The following is a 25927-nucleotide window of genomic DNA, read 5'->3' on the forward strand; positions in this document are numbered from 1 at the left end:
ATCAGGTCAAACAAGTCCTGTGCAATGCCCGAGGGTTACCTATATCTTACAAACAGGTTAAAACATGATCTAACTTTCCAGTGTATCTTGTGCGATTTTAAATCAGCTATGATTTTCTGAATTGCCTTGAAAAATTATTATTTTCATTCAAAGCAATCAAAATACTCTAAGTGCAAGGCCTGTGGCTAGAAGATAGTTGTAGCTTCAAAGAAAAAAAAAGTTTGAGGCAAACTTGGCAAAGCATAAAGCCATGTGAAATTTTCAAAATATGCATCGAAGTATTGAGTCAAGGATGTGGACCCCAGGATTATTTTATGCAGGAAGTAATAAATCTGTAAAATAAAGTCTCATTAGGAAAACATGTGCAGCGGTTCAGTATTCATAGACATAACGTGTGATGTTCTTAATGTCTATCCACATGGGCTGCATAAACAGAAGACTGCCAATGACTGTGATAAAAAGGAGACAGTAAATAGGAGTTGTAACATGTCACAGGCTGTTAATCATAGAATCTCAGCATAGAAAGGGCCTTTAATAGCCACCTCATTCAGCTCTTATGGCTACAACTTCCTGATGGTGGTCCTGGAGCTGCTTGAACACTTCCAAGCTGAACAGGGACTTCCTCCTGCCTGTGATAACCTGTACCATATTGACAGAAATCAAACCGAGACAAGACCAGCTACCTGGAGCTGCTTCCTATTGTCCATTAACTGGTCTCTGCTTTAATGTGAAGCATCCATATTTATATGCATATAAAATATATGTCCTATTGTGTTCCTGGAATAATTTAAGATGTGACAGGTAATACAGAATAAATCTAGTGGGTTGTTTTTTGTTTTTTTTTAGATGTTGTCATCTTGATGGTAAAACCCATGCAGTGTGCCTTGGTATAGCTTGCCTAAAGCAGGCATAATGTTCTGTGCACAATGATCTCTCCGTAAGTCTTCCTCACTAATCATGTAGTTTGCCCTCATTATGGAATCAAACATATAAAGGAAAAAATCAGTCCTGACAATTCCAGTGTATCTTACTGAAATTAAATGTCTCCTACAGTTACAGTAATTCCTGTACTCATTCATGATTGTATGAAGCTTATTATGTTTTGTCATTTTTGAAAATGAAATTCTACAGTTAGTATGGTCTGTCTGCAATAATAATTGAAGTGCAAACCCAATTATAACCTTGCAAAAATGGCATGAAGAAAGCTCTTTCTCCTTTGGCAGCAATCAACAAGCTGTTTTTGTAAAAAGTCAGCTAAATAAATATTATAGGCTTTACTGGCCATACAGTCTCTATTGCAATGACTCAGCTCTGCTATTGTAGAGTGAAAGCAGCCATTGACAATATGTAAATGAGTAGTTGTGGTTGTGTTCTAAATGAAACTTTATTTATAAAAGCAGGTGACTGTCTAGAGTTAGGCACAGCATGGTGAAATGCAAAAAGCATTGGTCTGGGAGTGAAGAGAAGGTAGTTCTAGCTGTGGTCCTTTCTCTAGTGACCTGTATGATGGCAAGCAATTACTTCACAACTTTGGGCTTGAGTCTTCATCTCCAAATGGAACAAATTTATATGGGCAAACAATTTTCAACAAAGGAGTCAAAAACCATACAATAGAGAAAAGGAAGCCTCTTCAATAAACGGTGATGGGAAATTGAAAGGCCACATGTAAAAGAATGAAACTAGGAACTAGAATGTTGTCATGTACATAAAAATTAATTCAAAAGGTAAGGGAAGTAAAAGCAAATATAAATAATGCAACTATATCAAAATAAAAAGCTTCTGCACAGCAAAAGAAACTGTCAAGGAAACAAAAATGCAACCAACTGAATGGGAGAAGATATTTGCAAACAATACCTCTAATAAGGGGTCAATATTAAAAATATATATATATATTTTAAAACTCATACAACTAACAACAACAAAATAAACAATCCAATGAAAATGAGCAGAGGAACTAAACAATCACTTCTCCCAAGAAGACATACAAATGACCAATAATATATGAAAACATGCTCAACTTCATTATCTGTTAGGGAAATGCAAATCAAAACTACAATGAGATACTACCTCACACCTGTTAGAATAACTATTATCAACAAGACTAGCCATAACAAGTGTTGGAAAGGTGGTAGAGTAAAAGGAACCCTCATTCACTGCTGGTGGGAATGTAAACTGGTACAGCCTCAAAAAATTAATAATAGAGTTACCATATGACGGAGCAGTCCCTTTTCTGGGTATCTACCTGAAAATTTTGAAAAGATTCACAAAGATATATACACCTTTATGTTCAGTACAGCATTATTTACATCGGCCAAGACATGGAAACAACCAAAGTGTCCTTTGATAGATACTTGAATAAAGATATATATACAGGGGTGAGCAAAGTAATTTTATAGCTGTAATATAAATAAACAATACAAGAATAAATGATAATACAAGAATAAACTCTGTGTTTTGTGTACTCACAACTGTAAACACGCTTTTGCTCACCAAAACACAAAGTTTATTCTTGTATTATCATTTATTATTGTACTAGAGCCCTGGTGCACAAAATTCATGCATGGGTAGGGTCCCTAGGCCTGGCCAGTGATCAGGGCCGATTGGGGCCTTCCGGCTGCTAGCCGGGGCCTTCCTTCATTCCGTGCCGCCCCCTGGTGGTCAACGCACATCACAGCGAGCAATTGAACTCCTGGTCTCCTGGTCAAACTCCTGGTCTCCTGGTCAAACTCCTGAAGGGACAATTTGCATATTAGGCTTTTATATATATAGATTGTTTATTTATATTACAGCTGTAACCTACTTTGTCCACCCCTGTATATATAGAATACTACTCAGCCATAAGAAAAGATGAAACACTGTCATTTTCAACAGCATGCATGAATCTGGAGAACATCTTGCTAAGCAAAATAAGTCAGACAGAAAAAGTCAAGAACCATATGATTTCACTCATATGTGGGATTTCACTCACTGAAAGCAACAAATGAACAAGCAAGACAAACAAACAAAAATTCATAGACATAGACAACAATATGGTGGCTACCAGAGGAAAAGGGAGATGGGGAGGAAGTAATAAAGGGTAAAGATGGTTAAATATATGGTGACTGAAGGAGATTTGACTTTGGTTGGTAAACATGCAATAGATGTACATATGATGTATTATGGAATTGTACACTCAAAGCCTGTATAATTTTATTAACCAATGTCACTCCAATAAATTTAATTTTTAAAATATAATAAATTAGATGAATTAGACAATTTTTAATTGGACTTCAATTTCAAAAAATATTTATGGTCCATTTCTCACAATCTCTCAAACAGTTGTGGCTACTAAATTATTCAGGCTGCACAGCAGCTACATTCAGAATGGTTTATCAATGTTTTCCTTAAGACTGACTAAAAGGATTCCTGAAGGGCCCCTCAGAGTTATCAGTGATCAATATAGGTGACAGGGAAGACAGGAAATTTCTCTTTCTTTTGACAAGTGATAGAGACTGGCCTGTACAGCTTCTCAATAACCCCATTCTAGAGTTTCCAGATTTCCCAAGTAGAAATTATTTGTTGTTTATGTAAAATTTACATTTAACTGGACATCCTGTATTTCATCTGGCAACATTACTCCAGTTCTTTAATTTGAGAAAGGAGTCAGACCGTAGGCACCTTTTCAGATGTATTTTTACATGGATTGATCTTGTTATGTTTCACAAAACTACACCTGCTTGTCATAGGGAGCATTGTCTTTATTCTAATCAGAGAAAAGCTGAGGTACAAAGACATGAATTACTTAAGGTCAGAGAGTTGGTGACAAATAAGTCTGAATAAACAAAGCAACTCCAGACAGATACATACATTTAATTCATAATGGAATTGCCATCTACTTTGTACAATAGGGCACTCATAAAGATATGCCTACTTAAAGTATAAAACCTTCTTTTTCTTCTATTTTATTTTATCTACACAGTGCCATCATTTATAGTTATTTCTTAAAATAATATTTGTATGGGTTATCATTGGGACAACCTTTACCTGTCACAGCATGGCTTGCTGACTAAAACAATGAATTCTCTTTCTCTGAGAGAAAGGGTAATTTTTTTTAACCAATTGAAGAAAGTTCAATATTTAACAATTTTATAAAACATTAATTAAATCTAAGAATAGAGAATCCAAAATTAGGTGTGGAGTGTGTTGCCCTAAAAGACAATCTAATGGATACACTTGATCTCTCAAAAGATTAAGCAAGTGATTAAAAGTCATTTTAAATATGGCATTGATCTAAATATTCAATAATGTTTATATAAAAACAACCTTGAGGTAAAAGTAATTACCTGGGAGAACATCACTTTCAGGAACACTCAATTACAATTAAGAAAATAGGCATCAACTTTAACTAAATAGAAATATGGAGAAAAATTAGTCTTAATAATCTTAGAAATTCATTTACCTTGAGAAATAGCAGCAGCATCCAGGACTATAAACTAAAACATTGCCAAAACAAACAAGTGTCAGATGGAGTATGGTAACACCTTGAACTAGCATGGCAAAATCTATTCTGCCTAGATTTAAAACAACCAAAGGCAATTCTGTGTATTTCCCTTCAACATTAATGCATATATTTCAGTGACCAAAGTTAGATATTTCTGTGGGAGGAGTCCTGCCTTCTGGAATATTATGCTGAACAAAATCTGGTGGATGTGCTGACACTAACATGTCTAGGTCTTCATTTTTTCCCCTTTTTCAATTGTGGGTGCTCAACACCCCCATTTCTGGTTTCCACTTCTCACAAGAAAAAAAATAGTCTGTCAATTTGGTCATTATTTCCTGGAAATGATTATCAGAAGGGATAGAGTGTGACCTCCTCTGAGCATCACAAATGTCACTGCAGTGGGCCTGCTTCCTCAAGTGGGGAATTCTCTGGATGAGAGGCCCTTGCAGCCACCTTAGGGCAGGGCTGAAGGCTGAACAAAACCCTTGGCTCATGGCCCCTCTCTCTGTGTCTATTTAACATAATAACTGTGAAGATAACATTGAATTTGAACATGAACTTCTAAACCTAGCTTTTTTTTTAAATAGTGGGGACAAGGTAAACTGGCTCTAAACAAACCTACCAGGAAAGGATTTCAAAAGACTATCCCAGATTCATTGGAAAAAAATAGTCATCAGAGAAGGAGAAAATAAATTCAGTTTTTCCAGTGCCTGTTCTGTACCAAGCTGCTGACCATCATGATAGGAAACAGGAAAAGCCTTAGGTAAAACCTTAATAAATCTACAATTATTTACTTATTAGACCATCCATGAGCATCTTTTATTGACACTAACTATAACAGTGGCATCAACTATTCCCAGAAGCTGTTCTGGGTGTACTTTGCTGGGTAAATGGGTTTTTGGAATTTTTTCCCATTTGCTTAAGTCTAGCTCAAATTGCATTAAAGTCATAAACAGAGATAAGGTCATTCAGATCTCCAGAACTTTACATGGAACACCCATACAAATATTGAGTAAAATTTGTGAGGATGGTTAATTCCTTATCCAAGAGAAAATAATTGAATTCAAATTGTTTGCTTTCCCCCCTAGTTGGTATTATAATCACTAAATATTATTCCCTTTATGGGCAGCTATTAAGTCATTCAGTGGCAGGTGTAGTTGAGAGTGGCTAGATGTTCACCAATAGCATTTCCTCTTCCCAGGCATGTAGGAAGAGTACATTTCCCCGTCTCACTTGCTATTAGATTGAGGCCCTGGACTTTCTCCCACTAAACTGGGAGTAAAAGACTACAAGATGGTAAAGCCACCCTAAAGAAACTGCCCAGATGTCTGTGCCCCATCTGGATGATAGCCTCCCAATCTGCACTGAACTGCATGTGAACTAGAAAGAAATTCCTGTTGTGTTAAGCCACTGAGATTTTGTCATTGTTTACTACAGTTTACCACCAGCATCACCCCGACCTCAAGGAAGGGGCTCGCTTAGACCCAATATTCTGAGTGATGGTAGCACAGCTCATTGTCCTGGAAAAATAGTCACAGATTCAAAAGGGTGTAGTGAGGAAATTGTAAACAGTAAAGGTTGGCAGCAGAGATCATGTCATTCAGAAAAGCAAAGTAAAAAGTGGGGTTGGGAACCTAGGGAATCTGAGACTGCTGGTAAAACAAAGGCAGAAGTAGCAGAGGTTGAGACAAGCTGGAGAATACATCCTGAAGCCAACTCCCTTGTTAGCCATGGGAAGGCAGGCTACCAACAGGGAGGAAAGACCCTGAGGATTGTCCTGAGTGTATTTGGTATTTACATCTCTGATCCAGGCTAGAAGGTGAGCTTCTGTATAGTCAAACCAATCGGCATGCATATACTGTAGTCCAGATCTTGGAGAAAGACACTGTGGTTTGCAAATCTAATTTGGAGGCCCAGATATTAGCTGAGAATTCCAAGGGTGCCATGAAATTGGAATGAATGAATCTTAAACCCAGGCAGTGTTCTAAAATAAAAGTAATATTAGTCAGTTAGAAATCCTTATAGAATGAATTTATTTATTTACATATTTTATTTCTCAAATATTCTCAACCCTCACCAGTGAAGAAAGCTCTCAACACTGTTGCACAACAGCAAATTCAAACCTCTAAGGTTTTAACAAGCACATCCAAAAATATGGGAACTCTTCAATTAAAGCCTGTTTCCTGGAGGTAAATTAAACAGTACCTCTAGTTGCTCCCATTTAACTGCTCTTAACAAGATTTTAGGTGGTGGTTCCTGCTGATAGATTGAGTGCCCAGGAGTGAGAAGAGTCTGATGTGAGTAAATATGTATTTGGAAGATTTCCATTTAACTCTTCTGAATAAGCTAATAGTTCATGTTAGCATCATCTCTTGGGAAATCAGTCACATTGCATTTGTTTCACTGCTCCCATCTGCATATTGAATGATATGCAGTTCAGACTCAATACAAATTCCTTCTCTGTTGATCCTAAGGGGAGCACAGTGTGAATTTTAGGCCTTGATCTGCCAGCCTCCTCTTTCCTCTTAAGTAAATTATTTGTTCAAACTTCAAGGATGTGATCATTTTTAATAATTTGTTTTTAGCAACAAACTGACCACATTTATGTAGTACCAGTGGATCTACTCATAGGCAGAAATGATAACAGGAATAAAATCATGCCTAGCTCATGGAACACTGGATCTCTGTGTCACACAATACAGCCCTATGACTTTAAGAGAGTATCTCTAAATAATTCCCTTAGTCTTACCTTTGTAGAATATGCATCTTTTGTGAGAGCAATTTCAACAAAAATTAGACACAAAACCGTGTATACCTTAAGAATCTAAAGGAAGAAGATGAAACTGAAGCAGGGAGATGGTGAGAAGTTGGATACAGATAAAGGCAAACAAGCCTTCTCCATCTGGCTCCTCTCGTACCTGGTGAAGGATAAGTTTTCAGAAATTCATGGGTAGCAACAAATGGTCATTGTTCTCTCCATGACACTCCTATTGCCCTTTACTTGCAGGTTGCAATAGAGTTATTTATCTACTGTCCTTTTCCCTCATCCTCAGTGACAGCTGCTCCAGGGCAGCTCTTGTGTCTCCAATTTGGTATCCCCTGAATTATCTGTGGTGGATACCATTAGCATTTTCCTGCGCACACACACACACAAGTGCATACACACACACACACACACATTTGTGGAGCTCAATGAAAACCTAACATTTCTTTCACACACTGAATCCAAAGAGTGGTCATTTTTTAAAGGGAAAGTTCTTCTCATAGTATTTACCGAGTACCTTGAATGTAGTTATGAGAGAATTCCCTTTAAAAATTTTCCTCCATGCCACTGCCAGAAAAATTCTTCTTTGTTTTCATACATTTCTAGCTTTTGAATCCGGGAAAATAAAAACTAAGTGACAGGGATGTAAGTAGGAATGCTGAAAGTAACAAGACAGAGATATACCTGACTGAGAACTGATGGCTTTTAAGAAGAATATAAAATAAAAGTGAGAACCAGTCCAGCAAGCCATTTGCTATTCATTTTGTTTGTCATTTCCTTATAACACTGATGAGAAAAGACAAAAATCAATTCCTGGCTTGGGGCCACTGTCTGCCTGGACTTCGCCAATTTTCCCCACATCTATGTGGGTTTGCTCCCACTTCCCAGAGATGTACACTTTAGTTAACTGCTAAGTCTGAATTGTCTCAGTCTGGGTGAGTGTGGGTGTGAGTGTGCCCTTGGGTAGAAGTGGGTGTCCTTTCAAGGGTTGGGTCCCACCTCATGCCCTGAGTTGCCAAGAGAGTCTCTGGCATCTATGACCCTTGCCGGAAGTAAATTCCAGCATGTCAGCAAGGGCTGAATCATCTGGGAATGGCAAAGGGCATTTCCCCAAACCTGAAAAGGATGAAAAAATTATTGCTTGCTGCCAGACAGCTCAGGGAATCTTAATCTACATGTTATTGCCTCCTACTGGCCAAACACCTGAACAGCCATAGGCAAATTCTTCCAATTTGACAATGGATTCTGTACCTAACCCTACCCTTATATACACCTCACCTTAGAACAATTTGTGTTAATAAAAAGCAAGGAGTCCTGAGACCAGGAGAACTTAGTTCCTTTAGCTAGGTCTCATCTGACTCCCTATAATGCCTTTCAAAATTATTTTTCATCTATGGACTCTTGATTAATTTACGCACAGCCCCTTCTCCAGATTGCTGAACCCTTCTAGATGCCGGATCAAGACCCCCGGCATTAGACCCTGAACTGAAATAAGTGGATTGGAAAATAAGGATCTTACTTATCTTTATTAATCTTTTAAAAATGTATGTGTGACTCATTTTCCCCCAAAAAATTAGAAGATGTTTGAGGTCTTTATTTAGAAGTTTAGTGATGTTCTTGTGACCAGAAATATGCCATAGGAATTTAACCCTTGCTTATATCAATTAGCCTGTGGTAAAACTAATTTCATTATATGTCAGTCATTTTGCTTACAGTCACAGTTTCCAAGAACCTATTGACAATGCTAAGTGGGACTTTGCTTTAGCATATACCTTCAGTACCTGCCTCATACCTTGGTGCCCTGTGCAAGCTCACCAAGGCCTCTAATGTCTGACTCCTTCCCCATACCCTCTTCCCATTCCCCCTGAAAGCCCTGCTCTCCTCATGTATGTCTTGCTTTGAAATTTCCCTTTCCCTAAATCAAAACTCTCATTTTCTTTTAGACATCTCTGCCAGGTTAGAATGAGAGCTAATTAAAGTAATTCACCTTAAGTTTATGACTAATCATCTCCCCATATACTCTTTAACCTACTCAGGAATGTTTTATTAACTCTAATTGATGACATTTTAGTCTGTGTGCAAGAGATGTTTTGGAATAGAAAGGAGAAAAGCCAAAACTCCAAACACAGGTTTCTTCTTAATCCATCCCCACACCAATTCCCAGCCTACCCCTGATAGGAATGAGAGAGCCCTTTTCTTCCCTCTCACCAACTTCCTGATTCAAGACCAATGAGCTTCCTCATGACAATCTTGTCTCTCAGTGAAAGGGTGGGGTTAGAAAAACGGGGATGTCTGGACTTACACAACACTACAGCAGGTCCTACTTATCTTAGTTGCCAATATTTGCAGCTGCCTATCATTATACAAGAAGTTCTCAAAATGTATGGTAGATCAAAGTCACCTGAAGGGCTTACCTCCAAAACTTCTAATTCAGTATGTTTAGGTGGAGCCAAATTATACATTTCTAATGAGATCTCTGCTGATGCTGATGCTGATGCTTCTGGTCCCAGGACAACATATTAAGAACCACTGCCTTTTAAATGAAACTTCCCTTTCATATGGAAGAAAAAGATCATTCCGAAAGGAGGGAGAGCATACTCAACAACATCGAGTTGTAAAAGAGCATGATACGTTTGGTAACAGTGGCATTTTGTTTTCCCTGGAGATTGAATATATTCAAGGAACCCAGTAAATGCTATGGAATAGCTTGCCCTTTAAAAAGTGACCACTCTTTGTATTCAGTGTGTGAAAGAAATGCTACCTTTCCAATGAGCTGCACAAACATGTGTGCGTGTGCAGAAAAATGCTAATGGTATTCACCACAGATAATTCAGGGGAAGGACAATGAAGTTGAGGGAGTTTGGAGCAAGTACTGAATAACACATCAGTTTAGAACATGGTGCTGGGATCATCATCTTAGGAAGTGGTGACCTCTAAGTTGTTAGGAGAGTAACAGAGAATGAGAACTGTTAAAAAACATGTGTAGTAATCTTGATTCATTGCCCATCTTGACATCAACTAAGAATCAAGTTACTGGTGTATAATACCAACAGCCTAAATTCTGAGATGTAATTTTAAAATTATAAACATCCATGACCCTGATTGAACTGACATACCGTGGTAAGAGCAAAGGATGAGAAGGTATTCCCACTCCTTTCCCCTTCCTTTCTTCTTGGTTCTTCTGGCATCTAAGGCATTCTAGAGCCTTATTCATGCTGCATTTACACTAAGCAAGAAAAGCTTATGTGGAATGAGATTCTTCTCCCGTACATTCTCTTGTCTTCATGTTGGGGCACTCACACACTCTTTTCTTCACTCTCTTGCTCTTTATTCTTTCCCACATATGCATGACTAAGAAACTTATTGTACCACTTTTGCTAACAAGAGAGGCTAAACTCCAAGATCTGGACTTGCACATTGTGTGTGTGGAGGGGTGTGTGTGTGTGTGTGTGTGTGTGTGTGTGTGTGTGTGTGTGTGTACTTTCTTTTTGATCCAACCCAACTTTACCAGAGAGAGATCTGGTATTAAGGGAAATTAGGCAGTGGTCCAATTAGTTTTTAAAAAAGTATCTACACCAGGGAAAAAGGTAGGTAAGCTTCCCAGAGCAAAAATAAAGTGTTCTTCTGTTTGTATAACCAAAATCTACTTAGTAGAGTACTATTTTCCTCCAGCAAACTGGATTCTGAGAGAGCACAGTCGTTGGTAACCATCTCAGATTGGATGCTCCCAGAATCAGACCCTGAAGTAGTTTAGTTGGGAGGCAATTCTAGAAAGCAATGACAGAGGAGTAGAAAGTGAGAAAGTAAAGAAGGGAGGAAGCTACTACAGAAAAGTTAGCCCCATTTGGGTACTGTTTTCATTCCTGTTGTGAAATCTAGAAAATGGTATAGAACACAACTCAGAGTTGCCTTACGTAAGTGCAAGGAAATTGGGAGGCATATCTACCAACTTCCTCTAGTTCAGGGTTGGGGAACTATTTTTCTACCAAAGGCCATTTGGTTATTTATAACATCATTCCCAGGTCATAAAAATTAGCCACTTAAAAATTATGTTGCTGTGAAAAAAAAAAACTCCTAGATTTATTAAATTTCAAGTCCCACCTGTAGTTGCCTTGGCAGAGCCAGAACCAATGCTATGGCTCACAGACTGGATTTTCCCCATCCCTGCTCCAGGCACTAGCTGAAGAATGCTCCCAAGATGTGAACTCACTGACATTTCTGGCTTGTCCTTAACTGGGCCATGCATGCTCCTACAGCCAGAGAAATGATTGAGGTTCACAGAAACAAATGAGGGGTGTCCAATGGAGGTGGAGAGAGCACCACAGCTCTCCTACAGTCATTTTGGAATCTCCTCTTCTATCATTTGGTTGTCCTAAAGTTTCTTGGTATGAGTTATAAATTGTACCAATTGGAAGCAAAACATTTATTTCAGTTTCATGACCTATCAGTTTATATTAGTATCACTTTAATTCTGTTTTATCCTGTTATTTGATTGACTCTTTCAACATTTTCTTAGAAAATGTATGTAGGAATAAATTTATCCTGAAAATAAAACATCACCTATGCCAAGATGTCTCAAAAGCTTTGAAAATTAGTTCTATAAAACAATCAACTCAGAGAAGTATGCTCAACATTTTCTAAATGCATACTGGCAGTAAAAAAAAAAAAAATCAAATACCCACATTTGCATTTTGTCTAGACATGGTTACAGACTAAAATCCCTCAGTTGATCAGCCTGAAGTACCAAATAAAATCTTTGTCAATGTAAGAGTACTTACTTGTGTGTTTTGTAGCAGTACAGATCAAAACAAGAACATGAAAATGAATCTCAAGAAATATATTTCCCCCAAGGTGAATACTTTCCAAAGAATAATTGAGTGGTTAAATTGGTATAACTTTACTAGAAAAATTCCAGAAAAGAAGGCAGAACAAAATTGGCAAAGACCAATTCCTAAACAGATAATTTGGTGTTAAAAAAAAAATCCAAATACATAGAAATATAATTTTTCTATGTGTATCTTGTTCACATACCACCAATATGTTGTTTAAACCAATTTAAAAGTGAGGTGTGAGTATCTATATATATAAAAGCCTAAGTGACCATTACGACAGAATGACCTGAATGGCTGGTTGACCAGTCACTATGACATCCACTGACCACCAGGGGGCAGACACTCAACACAGGAGCTGCCCCCTGGTGGTCAGTTCACTCCCACAGCCACTGGGCCCTTCCCCCAGCTGGCCAACCTCCCATGGTCCCTCCTCCCCCCCGCCCAGCTAGCCCCCTCCCCATCAGCCCCAATGGAGGGGCCAGTTAGCCAACCTCCGGTAGCCCCTCCCTCCAGACAGCCAACCTCCGATGGCCCCTCCCCTCAGCTGGCCGGCCCCCCAACTGGCCAGTCAACCTCCCGCAGTCCCTCCCCACCATTGGCCAGACCTCCCGATGGGCCCTGATCAGGGGGCCAGCTGGCCAACCTCCCAGGGTTTCTTCCCACAGCTGGCCAGTCCCCTGATAGTCCTTGATCGCCAGCCAGGCCGAGGGACCCTACCCATGCACGAATTTGTGCACTGGGCCTCTAGTTTTGTTATAACAAATTAATTATATGGCATTGCATTTTAATGAATTTAATCAAATCAATTTGCCTTTGTAGACAGAGTGATTCCTGTAATGGGACATGTAGTATAACCAAGGTCAATGCCTAGAGTAATGTCTGTTTATCTGTGGACTATAACTATGAAACAAGGAAGTATATAAACCAATCTAGCAACCTTGATCGAACAATGAAGACCACAGTGGGTTTAGATATTGCAGTAGTTGATTCAACTCATTGGGCAACACACATCATGATCATTAAAGAAAAAGAAAAATTAACTATGCAAAAGCCAAATGAGTTTATGCCTAGCTTTCATCAAAAGCCAATGAGATAAAATAAAAAACAAACCAAAAAATCTTGGTGAAAATGTTATTTGGACTCTCATCTAGATAGCAGGGTATAGAAGAAAAATACATATTTGAGACAAATAATTGATATTGTGATATGATTTTATGATAGAAAATATTTGACTTAGTACATTTTAGAACTGGCAGGGAAAATGGAAAGTTATTACGGAGTGAAGAAAGTCTATTAAATTTGGATCACACATCCATATTTAGATTATATAAGTGGATGCTGAACATCCAGTTTAAGAAGCCTAGTTTCTGGATTCTGCAAAAGTATCAGAACTCTTAAAGTACAACGTCCTTGATTTGTAACATTTAATTCTGTTCACAAAATTCTGCTTGCACCAAATCATACAATGAATATTTAATAGGGTCCAACCCTAAGACAGGCATTGTGATGGGAAAATGCAAAGCCCCATAAGGCATGGCCATTGCCTTCCAGGAGCTTACAGTCTAAGAGGGAGAGAGTGACAAGAGCAAAGGAATGCATGTGTACTTGATAGCAGTGTCTAAAGGGTAAGTGGAGATGCTGAGAAGGGAGCTGTAAAATCACAGGTGGGTAGGGAAGCATGTGTTCCAGAAAAAATTATAAAAATTATGCTCGTTCTGACTGGATGGCTTAGTTGGTTGGAGTGTTATTATGTACACCAAAAGGTTTCGGATTCTATTCCCAGTCAGGGCACATGCCTAGGTTGTGGTTTAATTGCAGGTCAGGGAGTTTATGGGAGGCAACTGTTGGATGTTTCTCTCTCACATCAATGTTTCTCTTTCTCTCTCTCTCTCAAATAAACACACACACACACACACACACACACACACACACATATACTTGGGTGAGGATTTTAAAAATACATGATGCTTGAACTTGTGGGATTTGTATTTGTATTTACATACTAATCAATCCAAAATTCCTAGGACACAGTTCAGGTTAAAGATGAGAGAGGAGAGAGTTTGAGTCACTTAGATTTCTAAATTTGCTCTTTATACCCTTTTATTTAGACAGTAACTATTTCACTGAGAATTCTATTTCTATCATTGTGTAACTATAAAATAAAATAAACCATTATAGGAGACATTATCCTAGATGGTAGGTGAAATCAAACCAAAAAGAAAAATGGGGCTGAGGTGTGATGGATGGTAAAGTACAACCCCTAAAGTTCAAGAAGGAAAATAACCCATAAAATAAACTTGAGCATAGAAAGAGTTAAATATGAAAATATGAGATAAAGCTCAACAAATAAAAAGGCATTCATTCTTCTTGGATAGTACTTCTCAATACCATAAACATGTCATTTATCACTTATCATTTGCAATATATATATTACAAAATATATATATTGCAATCTCTGTGAAAATACCAACAAAAACTTTTGAGGTTAACAAACTGAATTTAAAGTTCATATAAACAAACAACTTAGAAATAGATAGAAAGCCAGAAAAAGAAAATCACCTCTCAGGTCAGCAGCAGGCCTTTCCAGATTCTGAAATAGATTATAAAACCGCTATAACAGAAATATTATGCTATAGCACATGAACAGAGAGATGAAGCAGTGGTAAAAAATAGGAAGTCCAGAGATAAAATCCCAAGTACATATAAAAATTTAGTATAGTGTATTATAAAGATGTCAACTTAATCTACTAGGTAAAAAAAATACATACTTTAAATAATCAATGCTGGGACACTGAATAGTGATTTGAAAAAAGATGAGTCAAATTCATTTCTTATACCATACACCAGAATAAACTCCAAATGGATTAAGGATATGAAATCATAAAACTACTAAAAGAAAATATGGGTCCATTTCTTTAAAACCTTGGTATAGAAAAAAAACTAAACACCTTTCCAACTATGACTAAAATACAGATACAATAAAAATTTGGTAAGTGTGATTATATAGTGTGAAATTTTGACACGGTAAAAGTCATAATAGGAAAAATAAAGAAAAATTAAAACTAGGAAAAAATATATGCAACATATATCACAAGTAAAGGAATAACACTCTTCTATAATAAAAGGCTAATATGCAAATCAACCGAATGGTAGAACTACCAGTAGCTATGATGCGCACGGACCACCAGAGGGCAGATGCCCAATGCAGGAGCTGCTCCCTGCTGGTCAGTGCACTCCCACAGGGGGAGCGCTGCTAAGCCAGAAGCCAGGCTCATGGCTGGAGAGCGCAGCAGTGGTGGCGAGAACCTCTCCTGCTTCTGAGGCAGCGCTAAGGACCCCTCGGGGGATGTCTGACTGCTGGCTTAGGCCCGCTCCCGTTCTCTTGGACTGCAAGAGAACGCAGGCCGGGTTGAGGGAAAACACCCTCTTCCCCTCCCCACCTCTGCACCCCACCCCCCGCCCCGCAGTGCACGAATGTGGAAATTAAACTTACATTAAAATGTCTTAATCCTATTGATTGGCAAAAATATAAATTTGACAACACATTGTTGGTAAGGCTCTGGCCTCTAGTCTATATATATAAAGGCTAATATGCAAAGTGTCCCTTCAGGAGTTTGACCGACCAGGAATTTGATCACTCGCTATGACATGCACTGACCACCAGGGGTTGGTGCGGAACAAAGGGAGGCCCCGGCCCGTAGCCGGCAGCCAGCAGCCTGCAGCTACTAGGGACCTACCTGTGCATGAATTTTGTGCACTGAGCCTCTAGTATAAAAAATACTATTAAAGTGAAAGTGCCCTAGTGAGTTTGGCTCAGGGGAGAGAGGGAAGGCCTGCAGACCTAGGGGTCCCAGGTTTGATTCTGGTCAAGGGCACATACCTCCATTGCAGGCTCCTCCCCAGCTTGGGTTCTAGCCAGGGTATGCGCAAGAGGCCACCAATTGATGTGTTTCTCTCACATCAATATTTCTGTCTTTCCCTCTCTCTTCCACTCTCTAAAAATCAATTGAAAAATATCCTCAGGTGAGGATTAAAAAATTCTATTAAAGTTAAAGAAAAAACTATTATAAAAATGGACCAAAAAAGTATGACTAGGCAGTTTACAAAAACATATTCACAAGTAATTTTTAAATATGTAAAAAGATGCTTAATTTCATTCAAAATAAGAGAAATGCAAATAAAACTTACATTAAAATGTCTTATACCTATTGATTGGCGAAAATATAAATTTGACAACACATTGTTGGTAAGGCTCTGACAAAACAGGCATACTCAAATATTGCTGGTAGCAAAATCACAGTTAAGGTTACATCTCCACACTTGCATTTTCAGTAAGTTCACCTGCATTTTCAATGGTAAGCTCCAATGTTCCAATGTGTTTTTGTTTGACTATGTCAAACATAAATTTTTTTAAAAATAAAAAAATTCTAACAATTATTTGTATCTAGAGCTCTAACACCTGACTCTGTAGTGTTGTGATTTCTTATAATGCCAATTTCTTATAATGCCAACTCTATAACACTAAATTGAAAAGTACAAAACCAGGTTTTGAAACATTATAGTCTCCATAAATCTTACCAAATACTCCTTTCACCACTGACAGCACTATACTCCAGGACAGACAAGATTCAATAAGGATGAATGACAGAAATGTTCCATTACCCACAGTGGTGCCCAGCGACAGCCTTTCAACAGATGACATCAAATGATTCATATGAAGCCAGACCTTTTGTGTGCATATGAGACTTCTTATTCCATAGGCTCTCCCAGAACCTACCCTCAAGTTAAAACTCTCAGCCAAGAGACAGTTAATCCCTCTGCCAGTTAAAATATCATGGGTATGTCACACTGAAGCTCTGAGGAGCACCCTGGAGTACTTGCAAAATGGTGAAAAAGAGATTTCTTATGTGAGTTCAAGTCATCATAGCTTGAATTAGAGAATTCGTCCCCCTCTTCTGTTATTTAAATATCCTCAGAAACAGTAGGCTAACTTGAAAAATAAAAGCCAAATTAGAACTTAGCTTCTAAAATACACTAAAATGCATTTTAGGGAGATAAAATAAGCAAAAAATAACCCAATAACAATAAAAATAAATCTAAAATAGAAGTAAATATCTCTCTGATTTCTGAATGAAAAACATCTTCTAAACTTAAAAAATAAAGATTTTATAAAGGAAAATATTAATATGTTATTATATAATACATACAACTTATGGGTATCAACAATTAATAGCAAATATTTATAAAAAATGTTTGCCCCAAATATAAAATATTAATATCCTTGCTACATAAATCAATAAAAAAAATCAATAGAAGAACATGAAATTCTCAAAAGAGAAAATATAAGTGCCAAATATAAAGAGAAGAGCTCAACTTTAAGATGAAACTTCAAAATGCAAATAAGGCAAAAGCAAAGTACTACTTTTTCATTTATCAATTTAAAAAGGACTCAATATAATAATAGCTTTTAGCTATGTAGTGTTTAGACTGTATTTAGTTACTCATCTAAGTGCTTTAAATATATTAAATAATTTAATCTACACAACAATTCCATTAGGTAAGCAGTATTATTTTCATCATTCCCATTTAACAGATGAAGAAAGTGAGGCACAAGTAAGAGAAATAACTTGTCCAAAGTCACACAACTCCTTAGTTAGAGAACTGGTATTCAATCCAAGCCAGTTTACCAGACATGCTCCTAACCACTATGCTATGCTGCCTCAGGTCAATAAAAAGGGTATGGTGAGTCAGGCATATTTATTCATTGCTGGCTAGGAGTATTTGGGAACAAAATTTCTGGAAAACAATATCATATGTATCTATCAAGAATCTTGACAGTAATTTTTAGCCTTTATCTCAATATTTTGACTTCCAGAAATCCATTCTAAAGAAAAAACATTGAAAAGGAAACAGATTTAAACACAAAGAAGCTCATGACACCATTATTTATAATCACACACACACACAAATAGAAAGAATCTAAATGCCAAAACTTTTAAGAATGTTTACAATAATTATAATTTGTAAAGACAATGGAATATTTGAGAGTCAATAGGAATGACACTGATTAAGAGTTTTCATGGTATGGAAAATATTGATTAGCAAAATGCAGGATACAAAATTTTATGTATACTACTACCTTATTTATATTTAAAAATATAGAAATTTTTTCAGATAAGTACACAAAACAGACAGTTTCCTTCTCTGATGGAGCAAACTTTTTAGAGGAACAGGAAAACAATTAGTATAGTAAGTAAATGGATTATACAGTTAATTAAAAGGGTACGTACAACTGGAAAAAGAAAGGGAAGAGCAGGATGATGAGAATTTGGAAATCTGCAAAGTTAAATAAAGGGAAGTCTCATTGAGCAGATTTAGAGGAGGGGGAGCATGCAGCCATGTGAACACCTGGGGGAAAGAGCATTTCAGTCTGAAAGAATAGCTAGAGAGGGAGTGTAGTAGCAGATGCTGTTGGTACCCTACTCATAATCTGGGTGTGCACCTCTACACACCTGGAGACAGTTTACTGCAAACATCTATGACTCAGTTCCTGCAGGCTCCTATTTTCAGGCTATGGAGCATGCTCAGTCAATATGTCAGGCAACCTGGAAATTAATGGCTCTGAAATCAGGACTCTACCAATAACAGGCAGAGTTGATGGATAAATACCTTCAGAGTCCCTGCCCTCGGGTAGGATAACTCCTAGAGCAGTGTTTCTCGAACATCAATCAGGACATAAGAATCACTTGGAGTCCTTGTTAAAATGCAGATTCTAATTCAGTAGGTCTCAGGTGAGGCCTTAGATTCTCATTTTAACAAACTCCCAGTAATACCAATGCCAGCAGCATTCACAGACCATACCTTAGGGAGTGAGGTCCTAAAGTTATTTAGTGGTTTTGGGCCTACTTGACCACAGTAATAACACACCCTTTATCAGCTTCCTTCCTACCCCTGACATTTCTGCTCTCCTACACAGTGTTAACCCGCATCACCTTTAAAATAAACTAGTTGCACTCACCTATCGTACCTGAGGCAGGAGTGCTCCTGGTGAACTAGAGGAATGCTTTAACCTTAGGAATACTGGAAGTCAGTATTCTCAAAGTCAACAGGATCCTCGTCTGTGTGGAGGGGTCTTAGGTGGTGGTGATTTTTCTCACTGTCATTAGCTAGACTTCAGTGTTATGTCTGTGGAGCTAAAGACCAGAGGGACACACAATATCCAATTCCATGCCATTTGATCTCATTGTGGCTCTGCCAGTTGCGAACAATATGAAAAGAATACAGAATTTCAACAACACAAATCAGGCAATAAAGTTAAATGAGATTCAAACGTATTCCGTATGTGTGTGAAATATCGGATGGCATAGAAAGAAAGTGTGTTTTCAACCAGATGGGAAAACATTAAAATGTATTAAGAGAATCAAAGAAGTGTAAAACCTAAGCAAGCCATGAAGAGAATTACAATCAATCTCTATGGGAGCGGACAGAAACATCACGTAACAATGACAATGTCTTCCATAGGACACAGAGTACCTGTTGTTATAGCAACTATAAAAAGCAGGTCAATTTGTAGGTAAGTGACCCAGGGGGAATCAAATACTGCATCTCGGCCCAGAATTGCTCATTGATCTGTAGCCTCAACTGGATTTAAACAGGAATGTTTAGGTTTTAGTACAGAGATGATAAATCAAACCCATAATTAAAATATTGGGCTAAGTTTAGAAAACTGGCTTCTGTAGAAATAGAGTCGATCTGTCTACCTTTAGTAGTTAATGTATTAGAAATATTTAAGATTGTGGAGCTAACTTATAAGCCTCAGGATTCTAAATTTAAATATAATTGATTTTGGAATGGTGATCTTAGTTATTCAAAGAGAATTAATAGTTAAGTTTCTAAAGTGTGTTGAGATGTTTATGAGAACTTGATATAAGTTTAAGTTATTATATTTTAAAGAATTATTCACTTGGGAAGTTTTTGTATTATAGTGCTCAAAAGAAAATCAATTATTTTAATCTTTAAGTGCAGTTTGTAAAGTTTAAAATTGTTTAGCTAACCTAACTTATAAATGACAAATAACATTAATTAAAGCCTCCTTGATTTTAACAAGTGATTACTAAAATTTACTATATCTATAAATACAATAAGATATACAAGCTGAGCCCCAACCAGTTTGGCTCAGTGGATAGAGTGTTGGCCTGCAGACTGAAAGGTCCCAGGTTCGATTCCGGTCAAGGGCATGTACCTTGGTTGTGGGCACATCCCAGTAGGTAGTGTGCAGGACTCTCTATCCCTCTCCCTTCCTCTCTGTGAAAAATCAATAAAATATATATTTTTTAAAAAAGATATACAAGCTGAACTTAGAAGCATAAGGAAAGCTATATCTCTTAAAAATTTGTCATGATAGCCCTGGCCAGTGTTTCTAAGTGGTTAGAGGTGTGGGTTTGATTCCTGGCCAAGGGCATGTACCTGGGTTGCAGATTCAATCCCCACCCCAGTCAGGATGCATGGAGGAGGCAACTAATCAGACATATCAATGTTTCTCTCTCTCCTCCCTCCCACTGTCTCTAAAAATCAATGGAAAAAATATCCTCAGATGAGGATTAACAAAACAAAAACAATTTGTAAGGATAACATTGAATATTAAATATTAATTTTAAAACAATATATGTATGTGTAAATAATTTTTTTTTTGCTCAAAATATGTCCTCAAAGACACCAAAAAAAAGGGTTAATTTTATACTTCCCCCTTTTTTGGTAAAATGATACATATTCACTTGTACTTATAAAATTTCATATAAATAAGCACATATGAGTTTGATTCAGAAAATACAAGCAATAAGACATAAAAATAAGTTAACCAAAATGCTGAATGTACACTCTCAAAATACTTTTACAAGTCGTAATAAATCTAACCATTTTGTCTCTAACTGCTAAGTAAATAGCATTAGAATAGTTATAAAAGAATTCATGAGAAAATCTGATATAAACTGGACAATTTTTTAAATGAACACTACATCCAAACATAGGTTAATTTAATCTCTACGGTTAGAAGTCAGGTTAGTAAACACACTGACAAATAGGTATCTGCTACTATTTTTGAAATGTATTAAGATGCTCGTGTAATTAATGAATTATAAACTCATTCCAATGTATAAATGAATGCAAAGTTGCTCTTTGCCATAATCAATAGATGCTAAAATAACAGATTATTGACATTCTCTGATTACTTACCCAATGACAAGCATTATGCTAAGCATAATAGATATAGTTTTATTTCTGCACAATGATCCAATGAGGAAATTATCACTACTACCCCATTTTTTAGCTGAAGAAGGCAGTGACTAGGGAGTTTAAACAATCTCTCCAGGGCACATTCTGAACAAACTCCAAGCAGAACACCCAGCTCTTTCTGACTAAAAGGCACTTTTTTGAACCACTACACCGCGGTGCCGAAAAGAACTACTATTGAAGGGGAAGCCTGCAATATTATGTGAAGGCTTAAAAGGATAGCTAGTACTCAAAATACCATAGCTGGAAGCAGTGATGTTAAACTTGAGGCAGCCATTTCTCTTTCAGAAGCCTCCCAGGCTTAGGAACACTGTTTTCATTGGAAAGCACAGAGAGTGCACAGAATAGGTCTCCTCTTAATGCTAAATCCTTCGGTAGCCCAAGCAATACAAAATAAATCAAATTCAGTCTTCCACCGGGCTCAGTTTCTGGGCAGTTCTGCCCTTCATGTGGACAGAGCGACCTGCTTCTGGTAATTAAGTAAAGTAAGGGCAGAAAGTTTATTAGCTTGGTGATTCTCCTTGCTGTATCCAGGAGCCTCTCAACCGAGACATTGGCGGTTTTCCAAGTTCAGTCAGAGAAATTCAGAGATAAAAGAAGTTGGTAAATTATCCATTCAGTTCTGATCTTTTACCACCTCAGATTAGGTTACAAGGAAGCAAACTGCCACAACTCCCTCAGAGGAATGCCAGATTCGGGAGATGGGGAGAAGAGAGGGAAGAGAATTTCACTGTGTCTTGGCTGCGAAGGAGGGATGTAGTGCCGGGATTCAGAAGCTTGGCGACAGTTGCCTGGACAGGCGCAGACCAAAGCAGAAATTACTTGGGCCCCATCCTGCTCTTCTCTTTATTTATGGGGAACTGTAGTGAAGAGTGGATTTATTATGACTAAACAGGTCATTACTGGCACACTGAAATGTGATCCCAAAGAAGCATCTAAAAAAAACTAAAAAAGAAGTTTTTCGAATGTGGTAGATAGGAGATATTTCTTAGTGTCTTTAGGAAATTCATAACCTCCCCTCTCTCTGGTAAGCTGAAAGGCTTGGATCAGATCAAGATTCCTCCACCTGAGCTGGAGCGTTCTTTGTCCAGGGTTGTCCTGTGCACTGTGGGATGATGGGCAGCAAGCCTGGCCTCTGCCCACCAGCACCAGCAGCTAGCAGCCCCACTTCATCACAGTGAGGCCTCTTCAGCTCTAACATGGTGGGGTTCTGGGAATACTTTCAAGCTTTTATCAGTAATAACCTTTGACTAGCTTATCAAATCCTGGAACTCCAAGTTTCTATGGGATTGAATATAAGACTGAAGGTATGTAGATTGTCCCTGCAGAGGAAAGGAGTTGTGCTATGGTGGCAAAGCTCTCTCCCCTTGGCTTGCAAACCCCTAGCATGATAGTAATTCTTTGTAACCTCAAGTCCCGGAAGGCCAACCTACAAAATTGCTGAAGTGTTACTACCGGAACTGCTTTTTAAGACAGAGGGGCCCTAACCGGTTTGGCTCAGTGGATAGAGCGTCGGCCTGCGGACTCAAGGGTCCCAGGTTCGATTCCGGTCAAGGGCATGTACCTTGGTTGCGGGCACATCCCCAGTGGGGAGTGTGCAGGAGGCAGCTGATCGATGTTTCTCTCTCATCTATGTTTCTAGCTCTCTGTCCCTTTCCCTTCCTCTCTGTAAAAAATCAATGAAATATGTTAAAAAAAAAAAAAAGACAGAGGGATTTATGACTACATCTGCATCTTTTCTGTCTCTTTTCTGGCAGTCTAAATATGTAAACCCTCCTCTTTGGTTTCACATATTCCCTCCATGTGAAATTTCTGTGAGTCCTCGGGCTTTTGGAATCTTGTTCTGGATTCTCTCTCTGTTTCCTGGCATCGTGCTCTCTCATTCATTCTCATTTATGTCACTGACATCTTGGATGATGAAAACCTTCTCATCACCTGCAGAAAACAGCTTCCACATTCCCCTCTGAGTGATGGTGCACACAGGCATTTCCCAGTAAATAAAGTCAGAGCTGGAGTTGCCTCCCTAGTGACAGAGGTGCATGCATCCAGTGATAAAATAGGCTTCAGGTTTAACGCAGTTGCAATGAGGGCAGGGAAACTGGAAGGGAGATTCCATACAGATGTGTCTTTCAACTGGAGACAACGAGTTCCTATGAGGTCAGTTGATTTATCGGCAGTAAGTGTTTGCTGGGGGCTTCTAAGTTCTCACTACCATCACTGGGCATTACGGTTTTTAAATTTCACAAATACTATGTGCTTATGATTTTTAAAAAAGGAATGGAAAACATAGGGATCTGTCTCACAAATAGGGTCACCTATCATTTGCTGTTCTGCATCTTGGATTTTTTTCAACTTATATTTTAAGCATTTATATATCTCTAATTTTTTTAATAACAGCAGAGCAATCCATTGGAAACATTACATTTTTATGGCTGTTGAAGTGTACACTGTGTTTCATCTGATAGTGCTGAGATGAACAGACTTACATGTATAGCTATAGCATCATTCATAAGAGAAAAAATAATGGGAGAAAGAATATGCCTATTTAAAACTTTGGTAGGTATTGCCAAATTGTTTTTGAAAGTGGTTGCAATAATTTATACTCTTCTGGGGGATGTTTTGAAGGGTTTTGTTTCCAAACTTCTGGGACAAAGTAAATTGCAGGTTATAAGAAAGACATAAATCTTACTCTGATACTTTCATTCTATATTCTCCCTCCAGCTTTTATATGTCTTAAGATACGCACAGAGAAATTGCACTTAACCATGAAAGGAATTTCTGAAGTTGTGTCTAAGGAGGAAAACCTATGCAGTCAAAATTACCTTTGAAAACATCTTAAATAGCTCATAGAGTACATAGTGTGTAGTTATGTCAACCAATTTGTACATTAATTATGTATTCAAAATGATAAATGTACAGTAATGTCCACTACAAATCAAGTAAATATATGCAAAGTAGAATTTCACATATATTCTTAAAGATAAATCTCTTTTAGTTCAAGGAGATGCTGGCACTATAAAGAAACCCAAGAATTTAGAATTACTGAGGTAAACAAATAATCTAATTGCCTCCAGAAAACAAAATCAATGCCAGTGATTCAAATGGGTGTCTTGAAGAAAGGAACACATTATAGAGGTAAATTGGGTAAAGAAAACAAAATAGAAATAGTAATGTCCCCAGAGACTGGATATAGTGGGAAATGGTTACTGTGCCCAGGGTTTAAGGACAGAGGGGAGGAAATAGAGTGCATAGTGGCTGGTGAGAGCTGCTCTGGTGGTTGAAAGAAGCTGTGAACCAGAGAGACAGCTATAAGCACTGAGGTAGGGAGTGAGGAGAGAGATATCCTTTCCCTTCTGCCAGCTGACCCCCTGCAAACTGGACCAGAAGCCAAAGGAAGCAAAAGAGAGTGGATGCAGGAGCAAAGGTCAGCCCCCTGGGGCAGAGAGCAAGCCAGAGAAGTCCATTCAGGGGCAAAAGCTCACTGAATGAATTGGCAAGAGGAATCACTGGCACTATTTAAATCTCTCTCTCTCTCTCCTTCCCTCCCTTCCCCAACAACCCACCAATGGAGTTGTACTTATTCAATGACCCTATAAGGAGACTCCACTGTATACAATAGCGTTTTACTAGAGAGCTCATTCCTCTTGGATACTTTTCCTAGCCCACAAAAATAAACAGTAAAAGGACATACAGGCAACAAGGTCAGTAGGAGAATGTTCATAAAATTGTGCTAAAAAACTAAAAATGACCCAGGCATGTAATACCTGGATTTTAACTTCTTTTATTTGCAAAATGAGGGGATTGGATTACCTTGGGAGTTCTCCAACCCAGCTTATCTTCAGAAACTTAGAGAATCCTGTTGATAATACACATTCCCAGGTCCTTCTCCCGACACATTAAATTAGAACCCTCAGCAGTGAGATCCCAGAGACTCTGTATGTAACATTCACCCAGCGATGCTGGCATGCATCCAGGCTTGGGAATAACTCTACTCAATGATCTGTAAGATCCATTCCCGCGCCCAAATTCCAAGATAAGAATATATAGTTAGAAGGTGACCTAAAGAATCATACAGATCATGTATAATAGAAATATATAATTTAAACCTATATGGTCTTATTAACCAATGTCACCCCAATAAATTTAATTTTTTAAATAATTGTTTTTCTTATCATTCAATGGAGAAAATTAGGAATTAAGATAAAGCCAAGGTAATGCTGTTTCTCTAACTAACATAACTCAAAAATGTTTTAACAGTTACTTGTTTTTATTTTTGCATTTTCAGATTTTCATTCTAATATTGGTAAGTAGAAGTGCATTAAGTATTTTGCATGTGTGTTTCTTTCTGTAAATTAAGTGATAAGCTCTGAGGTAATTAGTCGTATTATTAATTGTATCTATGACATTATTAAAGAATAGCTATTTTGTCAGCACCATCCTTTTAATGCAACTCAGCATGTAGTTTACAAATGACTACATGAGGGGGACCAGTTTCTAGTAAGGTCTTCAGCGCAACTACTGTGTGATCCTGGACAAACATTTCACCAGTAAGATCTCACTTTC

The 25927-nt window shown here is 37.9% G+C and overlaps 1 protein-coding gene across 1 annotated transcript in view; it reads right to left on the minus strand.

Annotated features, from left to right (window-relative positions):
• UNC13C (unc-13 homolog C) overlaps positions 1–25927 on the minus strand; it is a 579627-nt gene that overhangs the window by 505894 nt on the left and 47806 nt on the right. The gene's annotated exons all lie outside the window — the stretch shown is intronic.

Source organism: Plecotus auritus (genome assembly GCF_963455305.1).
Source record: "Plecotus auritus genome assembly, chromosome: 1".
Taxonomy (NCBI): Eukaryota; Metazoa; Chordata; class Mammalia; order Chiroptera; family Vespertilionidae; genus Plecotus; species Plecotus auritus.